The sequence below is a fragment of the Nyctereutes procyonoides genome, unplaced genomic scaffold (genome assembly GCF_905146905.1).
Source record: "Nyctereutes procyonoides isolate TBG_1078 unplaced genomic scaffold, NYPRO_anot_genome, whole genome shotgun sequence".
NCBI classification, from domain to species: domain Eukaryota; kingdom Metazoa; phylum Chordata; class Mammalia; order Carnivora; family Canidae; genus Nyctereutes; species Nyctereutes procyonoides.
In genome coordinates, this window is record NW_026575125.1 from 13,988,991 (window position 1) to 14,015,653 (window position 26,663).

Below are 26,663 nucleotides of genomic sequence, written 5' to 3' on the forward strand. Positions count from 1 at the left end.
TGTTCCCCGGCTCAGATGTCACATGCGGGCGCCCCACACGCTGCCATTCAGAAATCTATTAGCCGCCTCGGAAGTCAGGAACTTCCCTGACCTACTTTTCCCAGACAGGGGAGGCTGCTAATTCCGCAATCAGTGGAACAGCAGAACGATTGGAAAATGCGCGCGGTGGTGTGCTGATCAACCCAGGCAAATACAGCCCCGGGGGAAGACGAATAGAACGTAACTAAAACAGCTCGTGTGCTGCTAAATACGCGGGGTGGTGAGGACAACCAGACAAAAGGGATTCCTCAGCACCCGAAACACCGGCTCCTCCGCCAGCCCCACCGACCCTGGCGGAGCAAGCTGACCTGTGCCCTCACCCCCCCAACACACCTGTGCTGCTCCAACTGCACCCGCCCCAGGGACCAACGGCCACCTGCAGCTGCAGGTTGACACCCTGTCCTCCCTCGATGCTCCGGGCCTGCGGCCGCCCCAGCCCCCAGACACAGGTCCATGTGTTTATCCTTCCAGAACCGAAAATTCAAACCCAAATCATCAAATGCTCCATCTAATGACAGCCCTCCGCCCCGAGCCCCACCTTCCTATGTTCCCTTGCTTAACCTAAGTGGAAAAAAACACCCCTCCGAGAAAAGATTAGAAAGAAACTGGACAAAGTGCTTTGTGCGTTCATTTTTCTCCCCAAAAGGATTCATTTTAGAATTCTTTTAAAAATGTTCACACCTCCAACACAACCACATTTGGGAAAATCAAAAGCAGAAGGGAATATTCATTCAGAAGGGAATTGCATGCTCCCAACAAATCAAAAATATTTATTTGGTTTTATTGTTTTATTTTTTTTTCCCCAGGAAACAACCTATCGTGGTAGAGATAAAATTATTGCCATTTCTTTTTCACTTTCTATTTTATGATAAGCCATTTTCCTCAGGGCTACAGAATAGCTTGGAAGCTCCTTAAAGAGCAGTGCCCACCCCCCCCACCCCACTCCCCCACCCGTATATTCAACCGACCCCCGGTGGGTGTCTTAAATGATTTCATTAACCCACACTTTTCTGCAGCATCACATCCATCGTACGCGGTATTGGGAGTGACACTGACAGGGAGCAATGGGACGAAGGCTGTCTGCCTTCACTGCAGCTTGAAAATTAAATACTATTTGTTACTGTCCTCCCTTGGGTCAGCCACTGATCTCAAACTTCTCCACAGCAAATACAGCTGGCGGTGGCCTGGGCTGAACCCCCGAGTGGATGATGCAAAAGGTGCCGTGGAATTTGCAAAATTCCCAGACAAAATCAACATATGTGCCAAAGAACATTTTTCTTGGGGAGGAGGGTAGCTTCATTTGGGAAACCCACAACGGCAGGCCCTGAGACAGAGACTCAAGTGCAGACAGTTTGTGCAGGAGAGGGTCCCAGGTAGCCCCAGTGCCGGGGTGCAGAAGTGAGCCCGGAAGGGCAGGTCCATTCAAAGGAGCTGTAATGAGTGGGTGCCTGCTGCGGGCAGCCAGGGCTCAGTTCTTCTGGGAGTTAACCTCAGAGCTATCCCTGCTAAGGCCAGGGAAGGTTAGCTGGGGTGCCCACCTCCTGACTCCACTGTGGCACTGCTTAGGGGCAGAAACACCAGCGCCTTGGGCAGGCAACAGTCAGGACAGAAATCTTGTGGCAGAGAAGCAAAGAGAGTGGCAGGGAGCGTGCAGACAGGTGGAATGAGTGCAGGGACACAGGGGTCAGTCCCTAGAGCTTCCTTAGAGAGGAGGGCAAGGGTTTAGGTGCTGCAGACACCAGAGTCTGCAAAGGACCACCATGCAGGTGCAAGCCTGTCAGTTCCTCTTTCTTCACTCCCTGGAATCCGTCCTGGTGTCCCAGGGTCAGGCAACAGGCCAAAGTTCCCCAAAGTCTGAGCTCCCTCAAAGTCAACTGGGCGTCTTTCCAAGTTGTGTACACCCAGCCTTACTGGGACTCCCAATGGGAAGGTCTTGGCTTTGGAGCCCAAGTCACAAGCCATAGAGTGCAGTAGCCAATGGCCCTCCCAAAGGCCCCGGTTTACCCCCCCAAGGAGTCATTTTTACACTGGGAAACCTCATAAATAAATACTGCAATCCTCACAGATGATGGCTGTTTTGCTGGAGGGCTCCAAGTCCCAGAGAGCCTACCACTGTCCCCCATGTGATGCACTTTTCTCCCAAAGGAAGGGAGATATTCGGATTAAGACAAGCCACTTCAAGTCAACCACTTCATTCTTCTGGGCAACTTGCTGGAGTAAGTTGGGGTTTTGTTGTTGTATGATTTTTGCAAGCTCTATCTTTGTCAAATGCTATCATAGGCAACATTAAGACAGCTCTACATATGGCCACCAAAAGACATGTTCAAGAATGTTCGTAGCAGCTTTATTTGCAATAGCCCCAAACTGGAAACCACCCAGATGTCCGTCAGCAGGAGAACGGATAAACAAACTGTGATACATCCATACAATAAGATACCACACAGCAGCAGGAAGACACGAACTGCTGATACACGCGGCAACATGGACGGATCTCAAAAGCATTGTGCTAAGTGAAAGCAGCCAGGCACAAAAGACCATATACTGCATGGTTCCATTTATATGAAATTCTAGAACAGACGAAATTAATCTATGGAGACAGAAGTCAGAATTGTGGTTGTCTCTGGGGGATAACGACTGGGAAAGGGCTCAAGGGAGCTTTATGGGGTGCTGGAAATGGATTCTATTTTGAACTGAGAGGTGGTTACATGGGTGTATCAGCACTTAAGATTTGTACGCTCCCTGCACCTTTACTGTGTGCGTTATATATACCTCAATTAAAAGGAAAATAGAATAATAAGTAAAAAGAATAATAAGCTAAAATAAGATGGCTCTGGAGACCACTGCTGCCCTCTCTCTAAGTCTGCCGGGTAATGAGGTGATCAGCGGAAACTTGTTTCCCTCGAGCTTGGCTCCCCAGGGGACAAAATGGTCAGGAGCATTCTCTTGGGCGAAGCTGGCATTTTTGCCACAGAAAACAAGGAATACGGAGGAAAAACTCAAAGTGAGCAGCCTAAGGCCTCTGGTAGGCCACATGAAGCCCCGAGGGGATTGAATCAGCCTCCCCCCACCCGTTCAAACATATCCACACAGCACACTTGCACATATCCCACCTGTCACACACACACAGCACTGCACACATCACACATTCACTGCACACCACATATATACTTAACATTCACATACACAACCACATCACGCTGTGTGTGTGTGTGCGCGTGCGTGCCCACACACACGGAAGGCAGCTCTTCTCGTTGGTTCAGCTTTTAGTGTTCCAGCCCGTCTGGGTAGGTAATCATCTCCCTCTTCCCGCTGCCAACCACAGCACTGTCATCATCATTATCATCATCGCCATCATTCCACGAGCATCCCTCATGGACAGGGACATCTCAGAGCTCACACAGCTGTGCCCACGGACAAAGACATCTGCCTGGAATTGCCTGCTTGCCCCCAAAGCTGTCCAGGCACATCAGGTTTATGCCCGGTTCTGAGGAGTGAGTGTCCTGCAGCAGGAAGCTTGAGGGACATCCATACACCTTCCTCCTCTTTCTCTCTGGCCTCCTGGCCACTGCCCCCTCCTCTGAAAGGAAGCCTTGCTTCACTTCTTAGTGGGCGACAGTGTCTTCCCTGGGGCTCAGATCAGCCCTGGCCTTCCAGACAACACTGCCCTCATTGCCAGGTGGCTGCAGAGAAACCAGCCAAGGGTGTGAAGGAACCACCTCTTCCCGCTGCGACGTCACTGCCTCCTTACTGTTAATCTTCGCCACGGCGTGGAGCCTTATCTGCAACACTCTGAACGAGATTCTAGAAACCCTTTCTTCCACTGTTCTTTGTTATCTTAACTTGAAGAACTAAACTCATGGAGTCCATTTCAGTATCTGTTGACCATCTGGACTTTCTGCAACAATAGGTCCCCATATGTGGAGGACAGTGACACGTGCCTGTTGGCGGGCTCACGACTGCGCTCTTAGGATTCTACCCTAGAGCTACACACAAGCATGTTGATCACAGCTCTTTTGTGTTACAAAGGCTGGAAACAACCTAAATGACAACCAAGAGGAAACTGGTTAATTATTGCAGATTGTTACACAGAATAGTACTAGTCATCGCAAAGGATGACACAGAATGGTATGTCCTGACATGGAAATAGTGTCCACGGAAATTGTTTAAGAAGAAAATAAATAACAAAATCATGCGGTGGGGAGAGAATATGAATTTTCTATACACAAAGTGAAGTAATTTTTGTTGTATGTGTGTATATGTTAAGAGCTTACAGAATAAAGCCAAGCTTGTACCAGTTTTCTCTGATAAGCTTACAGAGAGTTGTCCCTTTCTTTGTTTTGGAAATGTCAATGTTTTCATTTTTAATATGTTACTTTTTCCATTCAGAAATGCAAGATGAGGGACTACAATGTTTTCTCTAAGCCCCATCGATGGCTCCTCACCCATTCTTTTTAAAATCTCAGGTTACGGACACTCAGAGGCAGCTGGACTTTTAAGCCAGGTGGTCGTGGGTGAAATAGTGGGTCCTGCATTTTCCAGCTGTGGGCCCTGGGAATGGGACCACCCTATTGGGCCTTCTTTTCCTCCATCATCAACAAACCTCATCGACTCAATTCCAACCTCTGTGCCAACCCCAGAGCCACCATGGCAGATAAAATACTCACCCCCTTCCCACTTGGAGTTGTGGGAAGTTACAGTTATCTATAGCTGTAAGATGAGGGCAACTTTGTAGGTCTACTGAGGGGATTATAATTAACATAAACAATTCCTGGCACATAAAAGGCCTTTGAAAACTGTCCAGCTACTTTTTTTTAAACATCTAAGGAGTATGATTTTGTTAAGGTAGGATAGGCTGCCTGACTAACCGCTTCACACTTGTACTAGCTCACTAATGGAGGCGTAGTTCTTACTCCCGTAACAGTGTAAGGTAGGGGTACTTCCATTTCATGCAATGATCCTCCCCAGGCAGAGGTGGCTCTGCAAACTTCCAGGGTTACCCTGGGTCTTTGCTCCATCCCAGATAGCCAGTGGCTGAAGAAAGAGCATGGAGCATCCTGTCAGACAGAACCCAGTCACATGGCCACAGGTAAAACTGCAAGGGAGGCTGGGAAATGTAGTCTGGGGGGCTGGTCTGGGAAGAACAAAACAGGTGCAGGGGCCTAACCAGCAGCTGCTGCTATGCTGAATTAGACGAAACACACCTCAGCGACTATGTGTGTGTGTCTTTGTTTGTGTGCAGCCTACAAAAAAAGTCAATGTTCAAGGAAACCTTTGCTCTGAGACGTCCTGAAGCTCTTTGCTGAGCTTTTAGTTTTCTGGAAGAACTCTAAGAAGACATCTTTTTGAACCTTTCTTTTTACTATCAAGGTTATCCTGCCATCATCTGAGATATTACTAAAAAACACCACCAGCCCCCAGCTCTGACTTTCACAAGATTTGAGATGCTGTCAAAAATAAATGCCAACTCATCAGATTCTGTGTGAAAGAGATGCCAACACACATATAACTCAAACTAAAAGCTGCAGACAGGAGCTTTACTGCGCACACATTGTCACTCCCCCTCTCCTCAGGAACCTGATCTGCCAGCCAACAAACTAAGAGGGAATATTTTCCCCCTTAAGCTGGCACTTTCCAGAACCAGTACTTATGGGTCTGTCTATCAGAAGCTTACATTTTAATGTAGACATTCAGAAGGCTAGAGATTTAATTTTCTGGTTTGGTTTGCTTTTGTCATCTGGGGATGGCAGAAAGCCCACGGATATGGTGCAGATAAGGCAAGATGTGTAGAAAATGATACTACTCAGTCATTCGTTCATTGAACAAATACATACTGAACGACTCCTCAGTCCCAGTGCTGGGGGTCTCTGGTGGAGGATGCCAAGACAGAATGTGCATTCACTGTGTAGTGAGAGAGTCAGCTCTGCGGACACACAACTACAATGCGACAAGGCCTGCGCTGCTGGGGAAGCACACAGGATGGCAGTGGAGGCACAGATGGTAAGAAAGGCCACCCGATTGTTTGCCACTTCTGACTTACTTGGCACAGAAGCATAAAGTAACCCATTAGGAACTCTCCTGGACCCATCAGATGGCGCGACTGGAAACACGAAAGGAAATGTCCAGGGCCCCCAAAGGCTCCTTATTTGTGCTGTCATTGGGAAGAGAAGCTGGAATAACATTAGTGTCTACAGTTTACGGGTGGCATCTCTGCCGTGCAGAGAGATGAAGACACACGCCCCATTCCGTAGCAATCTGAAGACCTGGGAATTTGGTCTATTTGAGTGAAGACTGGGTGCTCACCCCTCCCTGCCTCCCCACATGGGAATTCAGGGAAAGTGGAGCCAGCAGGCAGCAGTGGGATCCGTGGCTTGCTTCATCGGACTTGTCGGGAGAGGCAGCAAACGAAGGGGGGAAGAGGCTGGCCTCGGGAGTCCGTGCTCACCTCCTGGACGTCATGTGAGGATAAACTCTCAGCAGTCATTCATTGCTTCTACGGTATTTCTGAAGCAATGGCTGGGTGCCAGGTGCTGTTCTAGGTGCTGGGGATATGGCAGTGAACGAGACTTGGTGGTGGGGAGCGTGGTGGGGACAGTGAAAGGGGGAGGAGTCAATATCCCAAAACTCGGCGTCACACATGAGAGGTAATAAAATACATACCTTTTCATTCTTGATGTTGATAATTACAGAAATGTATGTTAGCAGAAGTTTGGGGTGGGGGGGACCAATTTGTGGAATATACCTTCCAAATTCCTGGAGAAGAGAGAGGATATATGTATAGGCAAAAAAAGACTCAAGGATTGGAACCAAAGTCATTGATAGTGGTGATCTCTGGGTGGCAGGATTACAAATGGTATTTATTCTCTCCTTGTTGCCTTTCTAAATGTATACATTTCCTCAAATAAATATGTACTTTTATTATAACAGAGAAATGAAATATCTACAATGTTAAAGGACATAAAGCCCCGAAGAACCAGAACCTTCCTCTCCTGGCATTTAGGCAGCAACTGACAAGTCAGCCAGACAGGGCGATGCCTCACTCCAACAGTCACGCCGAGTGATATCTTATTTCAACACACTGCCTGATTCTTTCAAAATTCGCTCATAGGGGTAGCCACAGGAGGAAATACGCACTCATCAGTGAGATATTAAGGACTGAATCCTGAAGCTTCATTTTTCATTGGGGCATTGTGCCATTTTTCAATTAAGATAGGGGTTTTTTCTTGTTGTTTTTTTGAAAAGTGCTGATGTGTAAAACCTCATTTCCTTCCTTAGCACAACTGGCCTATGGATTTTATTTTTAATTGATTTCCACGTGCTCCTAAGAGTGGCAGAGAAACTGGGCTGGTGAGCTGTGTTTGCCACAGTGTTCCTGCTGCTGGAAAGGAAACTGCAGCTCTGCGAGAACAATGCTTTGGAAAATCTGTAAAACCCAGTCGAACACACCTAAGGTTTGTATGAAAGGGCAGGCATTACTCACGGCGGCTTTGACAGTGAGAACGGAGACTAAAAAGCTGGCCAGCCCTTCAGTAATGAATGTGCCTGGACGAATTGGCCAGGTCTAATTTAGAAGCCAAGGAAGAATTGTCTAGTAATGTCTCCATACCGTGGATTCATTGAATTATCTTTTTATTCAAAGTGTTTTCTGTGTTTTTGAAGAAAAGAAGATCCCCCCCCCACCTTCTCCCCCACCAAGTCTCAAATCTAGCAATAAAAATACCCTCACTCAAACTAACAGGGTCTGTGAGGGGCTTAGGTTCTTAACCTAAGATTCTGTTTCCGGCTAGAAATATTGTTTCAAAAAAAAAAAAAAAGCAGAAGCAATGATAGAAGGACCACAGGAAACATCTGTGTATACAAACAGGCTAGCTCACTAGGAATAAAAATGCATTATGCATCACGAAGGTCTAAATATTTTTATTAACATAGTTTGTTAAGCAAGAACCGAGAAATAAGGTTCCCTAAGAGTCCCCCATCAAAATGCTTTCTTCAATATTTCATTTTATTCTTAGGAGAGAAGTAACTCTGAAATCTTATCTTAGATTTTAGCAATGAGTTTTCTATTAAAAGTTATTTCTTTTCCATCTCAGGCTGAGCAAAGCTCTGGGCCAAGGGGGTTAGGGAATTTGTTTCATAAAACTGACAGCTTGGCGAGCATTCAATCACTCGGCACTACACAGCCCAGGAGAACAAATAAGTCCTTTTCTGATGCTGCTCCAGACACATTACGATGTATGTTCCATAGCTTTATTCCCGCACTCGTACTGCTTGCTTCCTGCAGCAAGAAAAGGGGGCAGAAAGCACGTCGAAAGCTTCGACGATGCCTGCGAAGAAGCGGAATTAATCCATCGCGCTCTCATTTGGAAGGTGGAAAAAACCCCAGCACGTTGGATGTGCTGTTGTAATGGTTGTGACTGACCAACTTTTCCAGAAGGGCCAATACGTTCAGGGACCTCTCAGCCATTTGTTGTCCTGTCTTCAATGCTTCCAGACACGTGCCTTTGCAATATCTGACAGAGGCTTTCATGGGCCAGATAAGGCGGGCGTGGTGGCTGCCTTTGGCAGAGGTGATGCCAAGGGCAGGCTACTGGCTCACAGCCTGGGCATCGTCTTGGGCAGCAGAGACCAGCCTGCCCCAAACCCTGCACCAGCAGGGACCCAGCTCGGAAACTTCCTGTTGAACAGGCCTAATTCAGGGCAGCAGGAGAAAGGAAACCATTACAAAATTTCTGCCCTCCTCCCTAAAAAAAAAAAACCAAGGACTTTTTTTGGGGGGGTGGATAATCATACACAAGGCTATGACGGAAAAATTCCGTGTGAGACACAACTAATCTATGCCGTTGAAAGACAGTGGGTACTGTTGGTGAGAAGTAATGAAGAGGCTGTGGGGAGGGGCCCTCTGGGGGGCTGGTGTGGCCCCTGTCTCCATCGGGGTGCTGGTGACTTGGGTGTGCTGTTTGTGAAAATTCTTCAAGCTGTTCACTTAACAGCACCCGTACTTTTCTGTATGTATGTTAGGATTTTAGATCAAAATCTGAAAGTAAAAGGTCGGTGATGGGTAATTTTTAGGACTTCTCCCATCCATACAGCTGGTATAGCTGCCATGGACAGTCAAACATTACCGAGAAAAGAATAAACCGTACGCCCCCACTGCTTAAAAATTCTGACCTATTTAAAAATGTATGTGAAATAAAAAACCTTCTTAAAATGCTGATACTATTATTTAAGCTTTTACCCACTATGTCCTTTATGCTTGGGTAAGAATATACTGCAGGCGATTTTGCTAGAACTAATACCCACTCCTCATAAAGTGATACAGAAGGGCACAGAGAAATGACAAAGCTCGTTTTCACTCTTGGACTCACCGGAGGACAGGGGACTATTGGAGGCTGTTTCCAAAGACCCAAGTCCCATTTGGGGCCTTTCTGGCCCCTTCACTACCTGAGCCACATGGCCAGAAGAATCTAAACCTTACTTTTTTTTCACATGTCCCTCTATTTTTTTTCCCTTTCTCTTTTATTTCCCCGCACTGAGCTCCTCCTTATTCCTGCTGCTGCCGCTCACGAGAATGGACTCAGATGCTTCTCCCTGTCACTGGTGTCACTGGTGGCAGATGAGTGTTGTCACCTCACCCTCTGTTTCCCTCTGCATTTCTGGATGGAGCTGGAGGCTTGTGCCAGGCCAGGCCTTCACAGGAAAAATCCATTTCGTTAGCTTTCTATTCCAAGTGTTCCTCTGTCCTACCATTTACAACATGTTGTCTGCTTATTTACTGAGGTTTATTTTGCAAGAGAAATACTTGTGGTGGGGGTGGGGAAGGAAAGCTTTTGAAGACAAAAAATTTGTCATTTGGTTTCAAAAGACTTATGAATAATGGAGGGCTATAGTTCCTTTGCAAATGAAGATCCAAATGGTCTACCGCTACAAATGATTTTGCATTTTGCTGCTCTTAAAATAAAAAAAGTCTTTTCTGACCACGATTTCAAGGATGTAGGATTGTATTAAGTAAAGAAACTGTTCTGCCCACCTCAGACCCAGTTTAAGATATTCCCACATCCGATTAAGGACCTGCGAGTCCCAAATGCTGGGTTGGCGGAGGGGTGTGCAGCTACGAGGAGGAGGATGTGGCACAAACTAGATTCCAGAAAGGCAGAATGGAGTCTCCAGGCTCTTACTTTAAGATAAGACTTTCATTTGGACCCAGAGAAGATATCTGAGAGGGCTTGGGACACATTCTGGCCTCTTCCATTCCCAAGCTCCCCTTCTGCTCTGTGGTACCATCACCACACCGAGTCCCCAGGTAGAACCGAGTCTTCACTGCTCTGGCCCCAACCAGCCCAGCTGCCCGTGTTAAGACATGTCCCCTGGCGAATGGAACGACCAGCTCACCCTGGCTTGCCCAGGACTGCCCAGGTTTTAAAGCTGAATCTCATGTCTCCAGAACCCTCTCAATCCTGGGCAAACGAAGGACAGTTGGTCACCCTGGTGGCAGGCCATCAGCCAACTCTTCTCCTCCAGCTGGGCCCAGTCAAGGCGTGAAGTGGCGGGATTACTCTGTGCCCCCCACCGCTTACAAATTCTGGCCTATTTAAAGTACATGAATTTGGAAAGTATATTTAAAGCTGCTGACTGAAGGTGCTCTGGCTGTTGACTGTATCTGTCAGGTTTTCCTTTTCTCCCCCATTTTTTGGCCCATTCACTGTTTTCAACACACTCTCTTCGGAATTTGGGGCTCAGATGATTACATGGGCCAATGCCAAGAGTGTCTGCTCACTCGCCTGACTGCAAAGGGAGGGAGGCCCCAGATGCCCAACTCTCCCCTCTCCTAAGTTCCCTGGCCCGTCAAGGGGCCTAAACGACAGAAACCAGTGTGTTATCATCATTTACTCTACCTACCAGCCATTACCCAATCCCATAGCCGGCCTCCTAAAAGCTTCTACAGTCCAAGCACTTGCCTCCACCGCTATGCTGCTTCAGTTCAAGGTAACTGCTTCCTGGGATTACTGCAATAGAGCCCTTTTGGGGTCTTCCTTCCCTCCTGCCCCAGTTCAGTCTCCACTAGGACAAAAAAACAAACACAGAGTAGATAAAGTCACTGGCCTCTATGAAAGTGTTCAGGATAAAGTTCAAGTTCTTTCTCAAGACTAACAAGACTCACTACCATCTGGGCCCCACCCACCTTTTCTGCTCATCATCCACAAACTCCCTTTCCTCATCTACAAATTAAAGTAGCTATTCCGAAACATTTCTGTGTGGTTTAAGTGGGAACACGTGTATTAGATTCCTGGCCAGGTGCTTCAGCTCCATCGTGGATTTGGAAAACCTGAAGTTCTTCACACCATCCACACAAGTGGTAAAAAGGAATAGGACAGGGGCACCCGGGTGGTGCCGTTGGTTGGACATCCAGCTCTTGGGTTTCCGTTCAGGTTGTGAGCTCGGGACTGTGGTGAGATTGAGCCCTGTGTCGGGCTCTGCACTCAGTGTGGAGTCTGCTTGAGATTCCCGATCTCCCTCTCCCTCTGCCCCTCCTCCTGGCTCACAGGCTCTCTCTCTAAAATAAATAATCTTTTTTTTTTTAAAGAAAGGAAAAGGGCATTTGGCATTGGTCACTACACAGATGGAGGCAAGCAACAGATTTCAAGGAAGGAAAGAAACATCCCATACAAATGAGGGATGAAGAGATTCATGTTCTAAATGTCCCAAATAGAGTTGAGGATAGGTCCAGTTGACTGGAGGAAGGTGGGTCTTACCCATGATGAGTGATGATGACAGAGACAAGAGGGGTGGGGGTGGGGCCCACTGGGGAGCTCTGGTTTGCCGAACTCTTTCATGGGGAGATGGCACGGAGCTAAGTGAGATGACGGAAGTACTCAAATCAGGAAATTGACATTTCACCACCGATTAACAGGGACACAACCCCTATAATAGCAGAAATGGGCCTGGAGTTCACGCCTTTGAAGACTCGCTTTTGGAAAAAGATAAACTGGGAGAAATTTGTGTGTTTGTACTTTTTTGTATGAAACATATTACCAGCATCTAAGTGCTACAGAGCACATTGCCAGGAGCCAAGGAGGGCTGGGTTGTCAAACATGGTGATTAAAATGAACTTTAGGAAGTGCCGCCTGGCTCAAGAGAATGAAGGCTGGTTTGAGACCAAGCCACAAAAAAAGACACATGATTCCTACTCTCCAAAAACGAAACAACTACAACAACAAAACAAAGAGGGAAAACAGTGAGAGAAAAGAACAGGCTCCATGGGAGAAAACACAGAAGATCTGTGCACACTTAGACAAAAAGTGATTCCACATTGCTCTTTTATTTTATAAATATTCATAAGAAAAACAGCCTAACAGCGACTTTCATGAGTAATCTCAGCTACTTCTTTACACCTGCCTTTAAAAAAAAAAAAATTCTCAGCACTGCTGAAAGCTACATCAAGAGCCAAGGTGGCCAACAGGACAGTCCCCTTTCTGGGGGCCTCTCCGGGCCCCCCGGCCGTTCACACCCCCTCACCTCCAATACTGCCCCAGGGCAAACGGCCTTTACCTTCCAACAGGGACACAGACTTTAGGACGAAGACACAAGGGTGGGGGGACCCGGGTCTGTTACCTGTCTGCTTCACCTGCCTTGTTTTTTTCGTTCCTAGTTAACTTTTTCCGCTGCTGTTTAATTGCAGAGACCAGCAGACTGGACAACAAATGGGCTTATCTGTCCAGACTTATGTCACATCAGATAATTCCTAGAGATCATGCCTCTTCCTTCACCACGCCTGGCGCTCCATCCCCTCTCCCAAGGAGCCCCAAACTAAAATGAACGCATTCCAGAAGAATCGCCAAGGGAGTGATCAAACCTAACTGTGGCCCAAATAAAGCTGGGGCTGGTGGAGGGCCAGGTCTCCAGGGCAGCAGCAGGAAGAACGCTTCTCCCCACTCGTCTGAGCCAGCGACCACTGCTCTCCGCGTACCAGAAGCTAACAGTGAACCCCAGGCCACGCCACTGGAGGATGCAGGAGTTAGTCCTTAAGCCCAGGCAGATAATGTTCAACCAAATGCCCTGGCACCAGCAGCACCAGGGAAATTGTTAGAAATGCAAATTCTTGGGCCCCACTCCGGACCTGCTCCAGGGGTTGGTCCCAGGAATGTGTGGTTTAGCAAGCCCTCCAGGTGATCCGCATGCACACTGGTCCGCAGGCCTCTGAGAAAGGGAGGAGCTATGTTTGACTGGGAGGACGATGTCGGACAGCTGGGAGCAGAAGGGCAGAAGGGCAGAAGGGCGCGGTGGAATGAGCACGCTCTACAGCTGCGCTGCCCACTACAGTAGCCACTGGCCCTGTGTAAATTCTAAAATTTAGAATTTTAAAAAGGAAAGATAAACATTCATAATCTCACTTAAAATGTGGAATTAAAAAAAAAAGCCAAACTCACAGGAACAGAGTAGAATGGTGGTTATCAGAGGCTCAGATGTGGGGGGAAAGGGGACACTTTTTTTTTAAAAGGAAGAAGAAAGAACGTAGCCTGGTGGTTGCCAGGGACTGAGGGGAGGGGACCTGGGGCATTACCCTTTAATGGGTACAGAGACTCAGTTTGCAAGATGAAAAGAGTTTCTGGTGATAGATGGTGGTGACAAATGCACAACAATATGAATATACTTAATACCACTTAACTATACACTTAAAATGCTAAAGAAAAAAATTAAAAAGAAAATGAATTAAAAATTAAATTTAAAAGTCAGGTCTCAGCCACACTAGTCACACTTCTAGCACTCAACAGCAACCTCTAGCTAGTGGCTACCATATTGGACAGCCAGTGTCTTACCACATGGTATACGTCTAGTGTAGAATGGAAGTTCTATTGAGCCAGGCTGTAGAGAATCCTAGTTCGACCTCTATAGGCTGTGTGACCTTGTGTAAGCTACTAACCCTCTCTGAGCCCTGCCTGACTCCTCCTGTATGAATTGAAACTCATAGTATTTGTCTATCTTATTAAGGTTGTTACAAAGCTGGAAATATAATAAATGTAAATCGCCTGGGACAACTGGCCACCCTATAGCAGAAGCTTGATAAACGATAGGTAATGTTGTTATTATGATTTTATGAGCAACCATGGAGAGATTTCCTAATGGAATGGCCAGTCTGCGTTGGCTAGGATAGACTCTTTCCACTATGTTTCAACTGCAATTTTCAGAGCCTGTGGAAGTGGCTCTATTTTCAGCAGCAGAAGTCAGCAGTACCATCCTAAAGCAATACCCACTTGTCGGCAGGCCGGAAAAGTGGCCTCCTCATCCAGAAGCAGTATGTAAGAGATCTGTAGTCAGGCTACAATTCCTGAAGCTAGAGAGCCTCATTTTGTGTGGGACTTGCTTTGCTTTGCTTTGCTTGCTCTTTCCTTTCTCCCTCTCTCCCTTCCTTCTCTTCCCTTCCCTTCCCTTCTGTAAACCATGAATGTCACGATCCCTGGGATGGTCCATTACATTAGACTCAAGGCTTCAGTGTTCTTCATCTAGAAAGATGCCCAAGAGACCTTGTAACCTTCTTGCAAATCTCTTCCCATATAAGAAAACAAATGAAACCCAGAGTAATTGTACAACCCAGAGGCATTCTCCCGACTGAAGGCCAGTCACGACAGGGAGAATGGACTGGGGAAAAGGCAAGAGGGCTTCGTATGTGGAGTTTTATTTTAAATAATCAGGAAATAGGGAGTCACTGAATGTTCTTAAGCTGGGGTGACAAGGCTAGAGAGTTTTATCGAGAGGGAGAGCAGCTGGGGGAGCGAGGACAGGAGTACAGCAGACCAGTAAAGAGACCAGGGCCACACCTGGGTGAGACCTGCTGAGGCCTGCTGGCTCATGGAGCAGTGGGCAGGGCTGAGGAGAGGAGGGAGGTGGGTGGAACCCATGTGAGCTGGCAGCAGAGTTGAAAACAGAATCAGGGATGAAAGGTCCAGGCTCCCAGAGCCCAGGCTGCACGCTCAGATGTTACATCCAAGAGGCCAGTTTTCCCTTTCCAACTCCTCTGGAGACAGGACTCTGCTTCACGTGGGCTCTGGACAAAGCCAGCTCCCTGCAGCTGATGGGTCAGAAGAGTCGAGTAAGGGAACTCAGAGCAGGGCTCTTGCTCAGGTTGGTTTTTCTGGCTTAGGAATCATAACAAAGGCTTCCCTTCATAAGCTACTTGGGCCTCCCGGGTGAATCCCAGACATTCTAACGTTCTGGATGAGTAACGTTCGAAAAAATGGAGGATCCAACATGAAATTGGGACAACTTCTGACTTTGTCAAAAAAGATGTTAAGCTGCAAATGCCAGGTACTATCTTGACCATTCATAAAGAGACACTAACACCAAGAGAAGCAGGAAAGGCCATTTTAGAATAAAGGACAGTTCTGTGAAATGGAAAAGGTTTATTAGCTTTAAAAAAGAAACTCACTACATTTTCACTTTTCTTTCATTTCACCGAGAATGGGTAGAAATTTTGTCCCATGTCTGGTCTGTGGGGACCAATGGCTTATGGGACATTCCAGAACAGTCCCCTGTGTGGTTTGGGCTGTAAGAATCAGCCTGGATGACCCCAAATCCAGCTGCCCAGCTCCTAAGAGCAAAAATAAAGCTTGAGGTTTCTTGGTACGGGTGTGTCCAGCCTTCTTAAAATGCAAGTGATAAGCTACAAAGGATCCTAGGACAAATGCTCTCAGATTGATATTTTCACATTCAGTGATTTCATATTTAGTCTAGCAGGTTAGTGATTTTCTTTTTCCTAAAGGGAAATTGTAGCCAGAGCTAATTGCTCAATCTGAAATATATCTGGACATTGTTTAGATGTTGGAGAGGAAACAGTGATGTTGGAGAGATTTAACAAAAAGAGGGGCATTAGTTTAGAAAGAAAAGCAAATGTAAATTAATAGAAAACGTAGCCCCGAATGATTTCCGAAGCTCTGATGTACGTAGCCAAAGAGAGGAGCACCCCTATTTTGAGCTTTCCTCGATATTTTCCCTATTTCTAAAATGCAAAAGGAAATTCAGCAGCACAGGCCCAATCCATTCCCATCCATTGATCTGTTGGCCAATCAATGGCCATCGTAATCTGAAAAAAAAAGAAAAAGAAAAAAAAAAAAAACCAAACACCAGTTTCTACGAACCTTTCCAAGCGAGGCCGTGTTCAGCTAAGCTTAATAAAGAGAAAAACAGCAAGGACCATCTGGAAAACACTCTTCCGGAGTCGCGAAAGATAGTGGCAGCCTTTGCCCAACCTGCTATAAATAAGTGTCTCAGGAAAAAAAACACCCGATTTTCAAATCTGTTTCTACTTAATACAGCTGCAATGGAGTTTATTTAGCTTTTCCCTATAGCAGGAGGACTGTTTGCATTTTTATGACAAGGGTCTAAATGTGTTTCACAGCCACTGCCACTGCCATTATTTTGAGGAACAACACACCACTTGGACCTGTCTGTCTGCTTCTGCGGCACACGGCGGTGGCCCCGGTGGCCTCTGCGCCACCACCCTGGCCTCCGAAGCCCAGATTTACGGTCGTGTTTCCTCTCCCCGGGCCGCAGCCGCCCCCCAGGCCCGGCCGCGAGGGCCGCGCGGGTCACCTGCGCCGAGCTCACTGCCCCCTCCGGCCGGCCGGGGTGCCCCGGGGCGCAGCTGGCCCGCGCCAGGGACGCCAGGGACACCAGGGACGCCAGGCACGGCTGAGCCCGAGCCCCGGAGCTCCTTAGGCCGCCGCGGCCACCGCGCCAGCCCCCGCGCCCAGCCCAGCCCAGACGCTGGCGGCCCGCTGACCTCGGGGCACCTGCCCGGCTCACAGCACCCACCTCTCCGGTCCCCCTCGGGGCCTCCGGGCCATCGCGCTTCCTTCTGGGCTTTACCCTCCCACCCCACCCCCCGCCTTCCCCTCTAGCCCTTCTGGGCTCCCCCAGAAAGGCGCTGGCTAAGGGCCTGTCCCCGCGTCCCCGCGTGCCCGCGGCGGCGTTGGCGGTGCACCTGCCGCCGTGCCCGCAGGCAGCACCGGGTCGGGCCGCCCGAGGGAGCCCTGCTGACTTCTGCTCCACAAGCAGAACTGCTGCAAGGAAACAAATGGGTGTGCGAGGGAGAAAACTGGCAGGGATGGCGAGGACCACCTAAATTCGAAGGTCCCTAAATTCGAAGGTCCCATAATCTTGAAAAATGCCCCATCTCCCCACCATTGACATTCTCTCTCTGAACAGGACTGGAAAGCACAGAAATTAGTGGCGGGTAAAGGGTGGCCACAATCCGAAATGAGTCTATTCCAGTGCTGCGCGCAGAGCTCTCCCAAGTACACGAAAGGGCTAAATTAATTGGCTCAGGCTTAAGATGCTACAGGAGAAATGACAGTGGAGAGGGGGTGGGGTACACGCAGATGCCTGGTGGCTTTGAAGGCATGCCTGAATCGGGTGCATATGAAAAAGAAATTGGGGAGGAATAAACCGGCTCTCTTTATGAAAAGCCAGAAAAGCCCTCAGTTATTACAAGTGTACCCCCAATTACCTATGCCTTATTCAGTTGCCTGCCTTAAAAAAAAAAGAGCTCTTGTGCTTATACAATCTTACAGACTCTTCCACCAACCTTAGAGTGAAATCAGGCACACGACCCACTTCCAACTGTTAATTTGTTGCCCGCCCCCCGAACAGTATACATAAAAATCGGGGGGACAAATTGTGTCTTTTATTATTTCAAGTTGAAGTTGCCAAAACCCACAAATTACTTATTAAACCTTGGCCTAGACCAATGTTTCTCAACCAGGGGCGATCTTGTCCCAGAGAGGAAATTTGGTGAGGTCTGGAGACATTTTTGGTTGTCACAACTGTGGTGGCAAGGAGTGATGCTACTGGCATCTAGAGGGTAGAGGCCAGAGAGGCTACTAACATCCCACAGTGCACAGGTCCCCTGACCCCAACAAAAAAAAATCTGGCCTGAAATGTCAACAAGGTGGAGAAACAAGGCCAAGCTGGAGAAACTGTGCTCTATATACAGCCAAATATGCCTAGCCTTTAATATTCCTATCACTGGCAGTCATCAAAGGGAGAAGACGTGGTTTTCTTTGAAATCTAAGGTTGGTTTACATATTTGTTAGCTTAGGACATGTTTGTTCCTTTTCAAATAAATGCCATAGGTTGGTTCTCAGTCTGAACCTAAGAACCTTAAATACTGTGAAGAGGGGCACCCGGGTGGCTCAGTCAGCTCAGTGACCGACTCATTTTTCAAAAATATTTATTTTTTTGAGGGGGAGGGACAGAGGGAGAGAATATTCAAGCAGAACCCTCCCCACTGAGCATGGAGTCTGACTGACATGGGGCTTAATCCCACCAGCCATGAGATCATGACCTGGGCTGAAACCAAGAATCAGACGCTCAAGCTACTGAGCCATCCAGGCGCCCCTAAGCATCTGACTCTTGGTTTCAGCTCAGGTCATGATCTCGGGGTTGTGAGATTGAGCCCCGTGTCGGACTCCATGCTGGGCATGGAGGCTGCTTGGGATTCTCTTTCTCCCTCACTGCCCCTCCACTTCCCCTCCCCACCTTGCTCTCTCTTCCTGAAAAAATAGAGAGAGAGAGAGAGAGAGAGAGAAAGACCATGATGATGGCAGGGGGTAGACAGGGTGCATTTGAAATGCATATTTCATCAGGCTAAATGGATGGAAATTAATATCCCATAAAATAAAATGATAATCTAGTTATGTCCCATACAAAACCAAGATCAATACATCGTATCTTACTTAACCTGCAATTAGAGTTTAAAAAAAAAAAAACGAAAATAAGGAAATGCCACTCTTTTCCATTTCTTGCTAGCTGGGTATGCATTTCTGAACATGAGGCATTAAAAAACAAACAAGCAGACAAAAACCTTTTTTTAAAGCAGATTTTTTTTTCCCACAGCATAAAAAGCTTCCTGAATCATTTCATTTTATTTACTGTAGATTCCATCCTTCTCGGTGAGCAAAACATGCAGCCCATTCTCTTGGCTACGCCTGCCTGGCTTTCCAAATGCCCTCAAAACTGGGATGATGAATCATATACTTTGGCCCCACTGTGTCAATTAATAGTAAGCAAAGAATCCCACACAGCCAAGACAGGACTTTCGGCCTGCTGTTGTGTGCCTGTGGGAGGGCGGGGCTGGGGCTGGGGGTCCCTCAGCCAATTGCTTCCAGAGGGTCTTGAGAGCAGGTGTTGAGATCCTCTGAAATTCCTACAGGTCTAGAATACTCCGTGTGGCTCTACAAGGCCGCTGGCACGGGGCGGGCTTTGGTCAGGAGGGACGCGTGGTCCTGGGGTCGGCCTAGGGCTTCCAGGCTCGAGCCATGAAGGACATAACGGTGACAGCTACACCACTTCGACCCCCGGCGGCCACCATGCCTTCCCCTGAATTATAAGGCAGAAGTGGCCATACGCACAAAAGCAAAAATAACAACAACGACAAAAACGCCCAAGCACAGCCAGTCTTGGCTGCCAGCGAGGCCCGAATCTGCTGCTGAAAAAGAACAGTTGCTACAGTGCAGCTGGAGGAGCTTTTCCAGGGAACTGGTAATACCCTGGCTGTTAATGAATTATTTTTCGCCAGAATGTCGGATTCTTCCTGTGCTCCAGTAAACAGTCTGCTTCTGCCATGGGAAACAAAACCAGCTCCTTCCGAGGCGCTCAAGGGGGTCAGCCAAGGGTCCCCTGTGGGGGCAGCCCCCTCAGGAGCCAGAGCCACGGGGCCTGACCCATAAATCACCGCAGCCCCAAGTTCACTGTTCCAGCTCTTTCCGCCTACTTGGGCCATGCCCGGCGCCCAGGGAAGGGCCCAGGAGGTCCGCGGTGCCCGCTGAGCCCTGGCCGTCCCCAGGAACTGTCCGTCCGTCAGGTTTCCTCATCTGCAGCACCGGGGTGTGTGAGGTGGGGCTTGGCTTCCCTGCATTTACTCTGTCTCTCTCACAGAAACGGTATCTGTCTCCTCGCTCTTGTTTCCATCAAGCTGTCAGGAAACAACTGTGTGCATCCTCTTTTTCCTTTCTCCTTCTCTGAGATTGGCTCCAGCCCCAAATAACCCACTGTCGCCATTGGGGTGTCTACTTGGGACACTGTCCTCACAGCGCAAATCCCCAGGAAGGATATTCTTAGACCAGGCGTCGAGAAGAGCAGGTACTCGGGCGAGACACAGCTCTCGGGTGGACCAGGACACCAGCCTGGTGTGGGGAGAGGTGGAGGGGAGGAGAGGAAAGGGCTCATTGTGTTCAAGCCGGCCCTGCCCATCCCCACGCCTGCCTTGCTCTCTCACCTCCATCAAGTCTGGGGAGCCCACATTCCTCAGGGGAGCTTGACTGAGCGAACATGCTCGAGGATAGGCTTGGCCAGGCACCCTCCTCCAAGAGACACCTTAGCTACCGAAAATCAAAGTTGCCTGATGCCAGGCTGTTGTGGCCACTGAGTCGGCCCATGCCTCTCACCTGCCATGGAGACAAAGGGTGCTTATGCCCCCTAAAACATCTAGAGGTACTCTGAGGCTGAAGGCACAGGCTGGTGCTTAGTTTGCTCTAGACAAGCGCTGCCTAATAGAAATAAACGTGCCACTTAAAAGTTTCGGGTAGACACATTAAAAAGATTCAAAGAAAGAGGTGACATTCATTTTAATATTGTAGCTTATTCGACCAACATATTGAAAATATTATCATTGCACTGTGTGATCGATATGAAAATTATTAATGAGCTGTTTTGCATTCTTTTTTTCTGTGTGCTAATAAGTCTTAGAAAGCACGCACGAATGTCATCCTTATGCACATCCTACTTTGGACTGGCCACCTTCCGATTACTAATAGCCACATGTGACTTGTGGCTACTGTATGGGATGGTGCAGATAATGGGATATTTCCATCATCATAAAAGGCTCTGTTAGACAATGCAGCGCGAGACCAAAAACCTGTGGGAAGAAAGAGTGACAGGTGAGAGCAGGGTGAGCCATCAAATTATTGGAGCAAAGAATTAGAGCAGAAATCGGAATCGCAAGGATTGGGATATTCTAGAAGCCCAGTGGGCTTTCATGAGAGGCCCAGGGCCCATGCTTACAATGTGGGGGGCTGCCCCACAGCAGCGGGCAGGCCAGCGAGTATAATCATTACTCAAGGCATCTGCTGGTTGAGCCGCCTCCATCTTAGCTTTTCTGATCTGTCCAAGGCAGGGGCTGGGACAGAAGATCACCAAAGTCACGTACGTTCTTTCAATAACAATTCTGGGTTTGCAATCTAATTTGGTGAAGCAGATAAAGAAACATGATCAAATTACATGCGCCTGCATTTGCGCATGTATGTGTGTCTGTGCGTGTGTTCTTGGCTGGAGGGAGAAGGAGGGTCATGTGCAAAATCCAGAAGTACAAATGCAACCACCAAAATCACCTCCTCACCAGCCGCCATCAGAACACAGGAGAGCAGTAGGCTCAAGAGGCTCATGAAAAAATTTGGAGCTACAAAGGAGATGCCTTGAGTCTAGAAAGAACGAGATGATGGGGATCCAGGCAGATGAACAGGTGGGAGGGAGAAGTGGTAATCACAGGCATCCTCCAAAGACAAGAGCAGCCAACTCTATAGCAAGGATGGCACCCTGATCCCCGTACCAGGCTTAATTCAGAATCCCACACAGGCTTTTGTGCAGGGGAGAGTACAATTAGCCCTCTTTCCCCTTCCTTGAGAGCCTCATTCTCTGAGGTTCCCCCGCATATTCTGATCAGGGAGGCAAGAGAATCATACATGGATTCAAATCCTGGTTCTTCCAGGGGCTCCAGAGTTTCTAGCGGGTTAAAGGCTACCATCTGGTTGGAAAGGGGCTAAGGGACTTGCTTACAGGATGCATTTGTGTGCTAAGACGTCATCTCATTTTTATTGAGAGTGTATTTATGCTAGGGATAGTTAAGGGTCAGATACACTTTAGCCATCCTTTGGTCCTACCACAGACCTCGGGCTAATTATTTAACCTGTCTTAGCTCAGTTTCCTCATCTATAAAAACGGGAATGCTCTCGCCCATATCACATGAACTTGTCGCCTTGGACCTACCCCAAGCTAGAAATAGAGCATGACACCAGGAACTCCAAATCTCCAAGCAAATATAAAAATCTCTGGATTTCTGCCTGCTGAGCGTCCCTTGACAATGACTTACAGCTGCCACCCTACCACCATTCACTCCATCAGCTCCATCACTTAGTCACTCAACTCTTATTTATCCAGCAACAGTTGGGTGTTGGAAATCCCAAGATGACGAGGCATTGTGTTTCCATCTGAAATAGTCTGCGACTACCTGGGGTCTATCTACTTGGCACATAAGCATGTACCCTGGCTGACTAGGCTGCCTCACCGGTAGGCTTCCCGCCTCCCCAAGTTAGGGACCATATTTTGTGAATGTGTAGGGGCTGAGGGCTCTGGCCTTTGGGAGAAATAAATAAGAGACTTGGAAGAGGGGTTAGAGGGACAGATTGCCCCTTTAATTCATAACCACAGAAGTCTGGACTCAGACATGCGACTGGAAGATTCCTTATCTATAAAATAATGCCTCCATCACATCGTGGTTTCCCACGTGTGAAGTGTTTGGCAGACAGAGGGCAACGACAAATGGTAATTCCTTTCCCAATTTATGTCCCTCCACTATCCTCTTCTCCCCCGAATCGAAGGTTAGGGAAGGAGCCAGAGAACACACACTTGCTATTTTCTTACTGTAGATTGCACGTACAGGATACCTCCATTCAGGATGGGAGGGAGGTGGGGAGCCAGTCCTATCTAGCTTTTCGGGGGGCTGTAGCTAGAGCCGAATCTGTTCTCCTAGTGCTACAGCACTCCCAGCAACACTTCGTCACACACCTCTTACATCTTCTTTTTCTTGCTTGCTTTTCAGAGGCCCTGTCTCAGAGGCTGTTTTCTGGCTACAAGACTTTTTATTTATTTTACAGTTCCTACCCAACTGCCCACCAACCAAGTTCTTACACTGGCAACTGGCCTCACCTGGAAAGCTGTTTCCTCATTTTTTCCTGAGATGGGCAGGTTTTCCTGGGGCCAAACCTCAACAGCTGGAAGTCTGGTGCTTCTTTGCATGATAAAGGACCCCCCATGGTTCCATGGGCTCGTGCCAAAGCGGCCAAGTACCCCAAGTTCAGTCTGACTTGGCTCAGGGTGCCTGGGCTGCCTTGGAATGCCTCTAGTGGGCATCAGTCACGATGAGACACAAGTGGCCATTTGTAGGATATTTCTGGGGGGAGGGGATTCCGGGATGGGTGGGTGGCCTCTGAGGGCTTCTAAGGAGCAGAGAAATTGGGATGCCACCCGGTTTATGATTCTGTGCCTTCCAGCCCACCCCCGACTTCTGAAAGTGGCACAGCTGCCCGTGTTCCTCTTTGAGAAGAAAACGCAAATGATAAAACAGCGGGTGGGGGCATAATGCTGCCCTGGCGAGTGGCTCCCACACACTAGCCTCCCCACTAGCGTCCTCCCACACCGCCACCCCTCCCCTGTAACAAAAGCACATCAGGACACACTTTCAAAGTTACCGTTAAGTAAGTCTCTTGATCAATCAACAAACGATTCTGAAGACTCAAAAGGGGGAAGAGAGCCACCTAGACAACACTGGGAAGGATTCCCTGGGAAAAGCACAAAAAAAAAAAAAAAAAAACCTTGCGAGATGCATGCGAGGCTAAGAATTGTTTTCTCCCTGCTGGCTGCTTTTCTCTCTGTTCTAAAGAGAAGCTTCCAAAAGCAGCTAAATAAAGGGATCACACCAGAGGATGAGAGATAATGCTAAACCAACAAAAACAAAGACCCAAATGAAACAGAGCGAGCCATGAGAATCCGCGGTTATCAAAACTTTGTTTGGCCCTATCTATTTATCATCGCTGCACACCCGGGCTCTGCGGAATATCATTCTGTTGATGTCACTTATGCTCGGCAAAATATTTACACATCCTTAAAAACGCCAGATGAGGGGGGCCGGCCGCAAGGCGCCCCTCGAGCCCCACCGCCAGGGGCTGGGTAGAGAGCGTGAGATGGGGGCACGATGGGGGGGTTGGGGCGGCTGCAGCGGGCGCAGGTGAGAGCTACCGACAGTTCCCCCGAACTCGGCCACCCAGGAGCTGCGCTCGGCCCTGCCCACCTCTCCCCTACCTGAGTCTGCGAGAAGCAGCCACATCCCCGACATGGTGTCAGCTCCTCCGCTCCTCCTCCTCGTCCTCGTCCTCGTCCTCCTCCTCGTCCTCCTCCTCCTCCCCCTGCCTTTCTCATTGATTAAGTTCTCAAACCATTGTTAAAGCCGGGTTGCTTCTCCCTGGAAAACTGGGCTGAATTCATTACGCTTTCCCCTGCCACAAAAGGAATATTCATAAAAGTTTGGCAGGCCGAAAGGGAGGCCGACCGCACGCCACCGGGTGGGTGACAATCCGCTCGTCCGGAGCCACCTTCCTCGTCCGTGCCCCGCCGCCCTGTGCATCCATCCGCCGTGCCCCAAACCCACTCCGGGGACTCCTGATAGGGAGACACAAAGCAGCAGCTGTTTGGCAACATCTCGACCCCTCGCCGGCAAGTGTGGGGGGTGCCATGTCCCCACCCAGGCGGGGCTTCCGAACAATAGTCGGGCTTTAACGGCAAACAGGCAAACACGCAGAGCACAACCCCAAGCCCGAAAACGCCGGCGCCGAGCGAAGCGGGAAGTCCCTCCGCAGCGAAGGGCGCCGCCGAAACGCACGCAAGAAGCTGCGAGAACGGCGCCCGGTGCCTAACATGGCAGAAAGCCCGAGCCGGTGCGGCGGGCCCGGCTCCGGGCGCCGGGGGGCTCGAGGCTCCGGGACGCCGACGCACACTCACCCGGCTTCGGGGCGATGCGGGGCCGGCCGAGCGTCACAAAGACGAGCCCGGCGCGATCTGGCAAAACCCAACTTTCCACCCGGCTCGCCAGGGCCGCCGGATACGTCAACAGAATCCATCTTTCGAAGGGCCTGGAAGGCGCCGGCTTCCCCGGGCCGGGGCAGAGCGGCAGAGCCGCGGGCGGCCCGGTGCGGTGCCCGGGCGCGGAGTCCGCCGCGCGCCGCCCTCTGTGCCGGTGCCAGCGCCCGTGGCGGCCCGAAACCCACTTCGGGGCCCCCGCCCCGCCGGCCGGCGCCGCCTCTCCGGCCCCGCCAGCCAGTGCGCGGCGCCGGGAGCGGGAGCGGGGCCCGGGGACGCCGCACGGGTGGCGGCCGCGGCCCGCGTCCCCGCCCCCGCCCGGCCCTCCCAGCTGGCCCCGGCCTCCGGGCGCCGTCCTGCCCACGGGAGCAGGCCCCTCCCCGGGCGCCGGGCCCCGCCAGGCGCGCCCAGCCCGGCGCGCCCCCTGCGTCCCGGCGGCAGGTCCGCGCGGGGCGGGCGGGCGGGCGGGGGGACCCCGGCCCGCACTGGGGCGCCGCGGCGGCTACCTCGCAATCGCGGCCGCCGCCTCCAGGAAGCCACGGGGTTGTCGCGGGTGCGGGAACTCTCCGGCCTGGCCTCGCCGCCCGCCGCCTGAAGGGGGTGCGCAGCGGTGGGAGCCGCCGTCGCCGCTGTCACCGAGCCGCTGTCGCCGCTGCTGCCGGTTGTGCGTGAGTGTGTGCGCGCCTGTGTCCGGGCGAGTGTGTGTCTGCGTGCGGCGCCCGGCCTTTACTATATACACCAAGGGGTGGGAGGAGGCGGGGAAGGGGAGGGCTTGGGGGAGGTGGCGGAGGAGGGGGAGCAGGAGGGGGGCGAGAGGGTACCCGAGGAGGCGGCGGCGGAGGAGGGACAGGTGATCGCGCCCACGGGGAGGGCGTGGCTGGGGGCGGTGCACGGTGGCAGGAGGAAGGGGCGCCCGAGGCGCGGGCCGGGGGAGGGGGTGCTGGACGCCGGGGGGGCCGGGGATCCTGCTGCCCACCGGCAGGCCGGGGACCCTTCCACGCCCCAGGATGAAGAAGAGCGAGACCAGAGCCCAGGAGAGACGAAGTGGCTGGCTGATGGAGGCGGGAGGGCTGGGGAGGGCTCGCGATCACCCCCAAAAATGCCACTGTGATACAGGCACAAGGTCCTTCTCACGAGGTGTCACATTATTAAAGACAAAACGAGCCCACAGACGTAATCTAATTTCCACGAACTTGCCTGAGAGGTGTTTTTGTTTATTAATCTAACATTTCTTAAGCACCTGGTGTTTGCCAGACACCGAGGCTAAAACCTGGAGTTACAGAGATGACTGAATATATGGTTGCCAGCCAGTAAATAAGGAATAGGTATTAGCAGCACTAGTGACCGTTTGAAAATAAAATAAAAACCCTAAATCCTATACATATTTTAAGAGAGCAAAAGAAGCAACTGCACTGGATTAAGGAATCCCTACAGATGTAGATTTTTTTTCCGGAAATAAAAACAGGACGAAGATATTTGAGAGAACGACAGAGCTGAAGTTACTTCAATCAGAGCAGAGAGCAGTCTAATTCTAGGTCTCCTTTGCATGATCAATCCTCCATCCCAACATCACGACTAGGAACCATGACTTCCCTCTTGTAGAATTTGGGGTGGGGGATCCCTGGGTGGCACAGCGGTTTGGCGCCTGCCTTTGGCCAAGGGCACGATCCTGGAGTCCCGGGATCGAATCCCACATCAGGCTCCCGGTGCATGGAGCCTGCTTCTCT

The 26,663-nt window shown here is 49.9% G+C and overlaps 1 protein-coding gene across 6 annotated transcripts in view; it reads right to left on the reverse strand.

Moving 5' to 3' along the window:
* RAI2 (retinoic acid induced 2) overlaps window positions 1-26,663 on the reverse strand; it is a 390,031-nt gene that overhangs the window by 35,454 nt on the left and 327,914 nt on the right. The window contains exon 1 of one of the 6 annotated variants that reach the window (XM_055339130.1): window positions 25,443-25,531. The exons of 3 other annotated variants lie outside the window; for them this stretch is intronic. The gene's annotated coding sequence lies outside the window, so the exon portion shown is untranslated. Of the gene's footprint in view, window positions 1-24,162; window positions 24,198-24,858; window positions 25,092-25,442; window positions 25,532-26,663 lie in introns of those variants that run through there. 2 more of the 6 variants (XM_055339128.1, XM_055339133.1) reach the window with 2 other exon arrangements.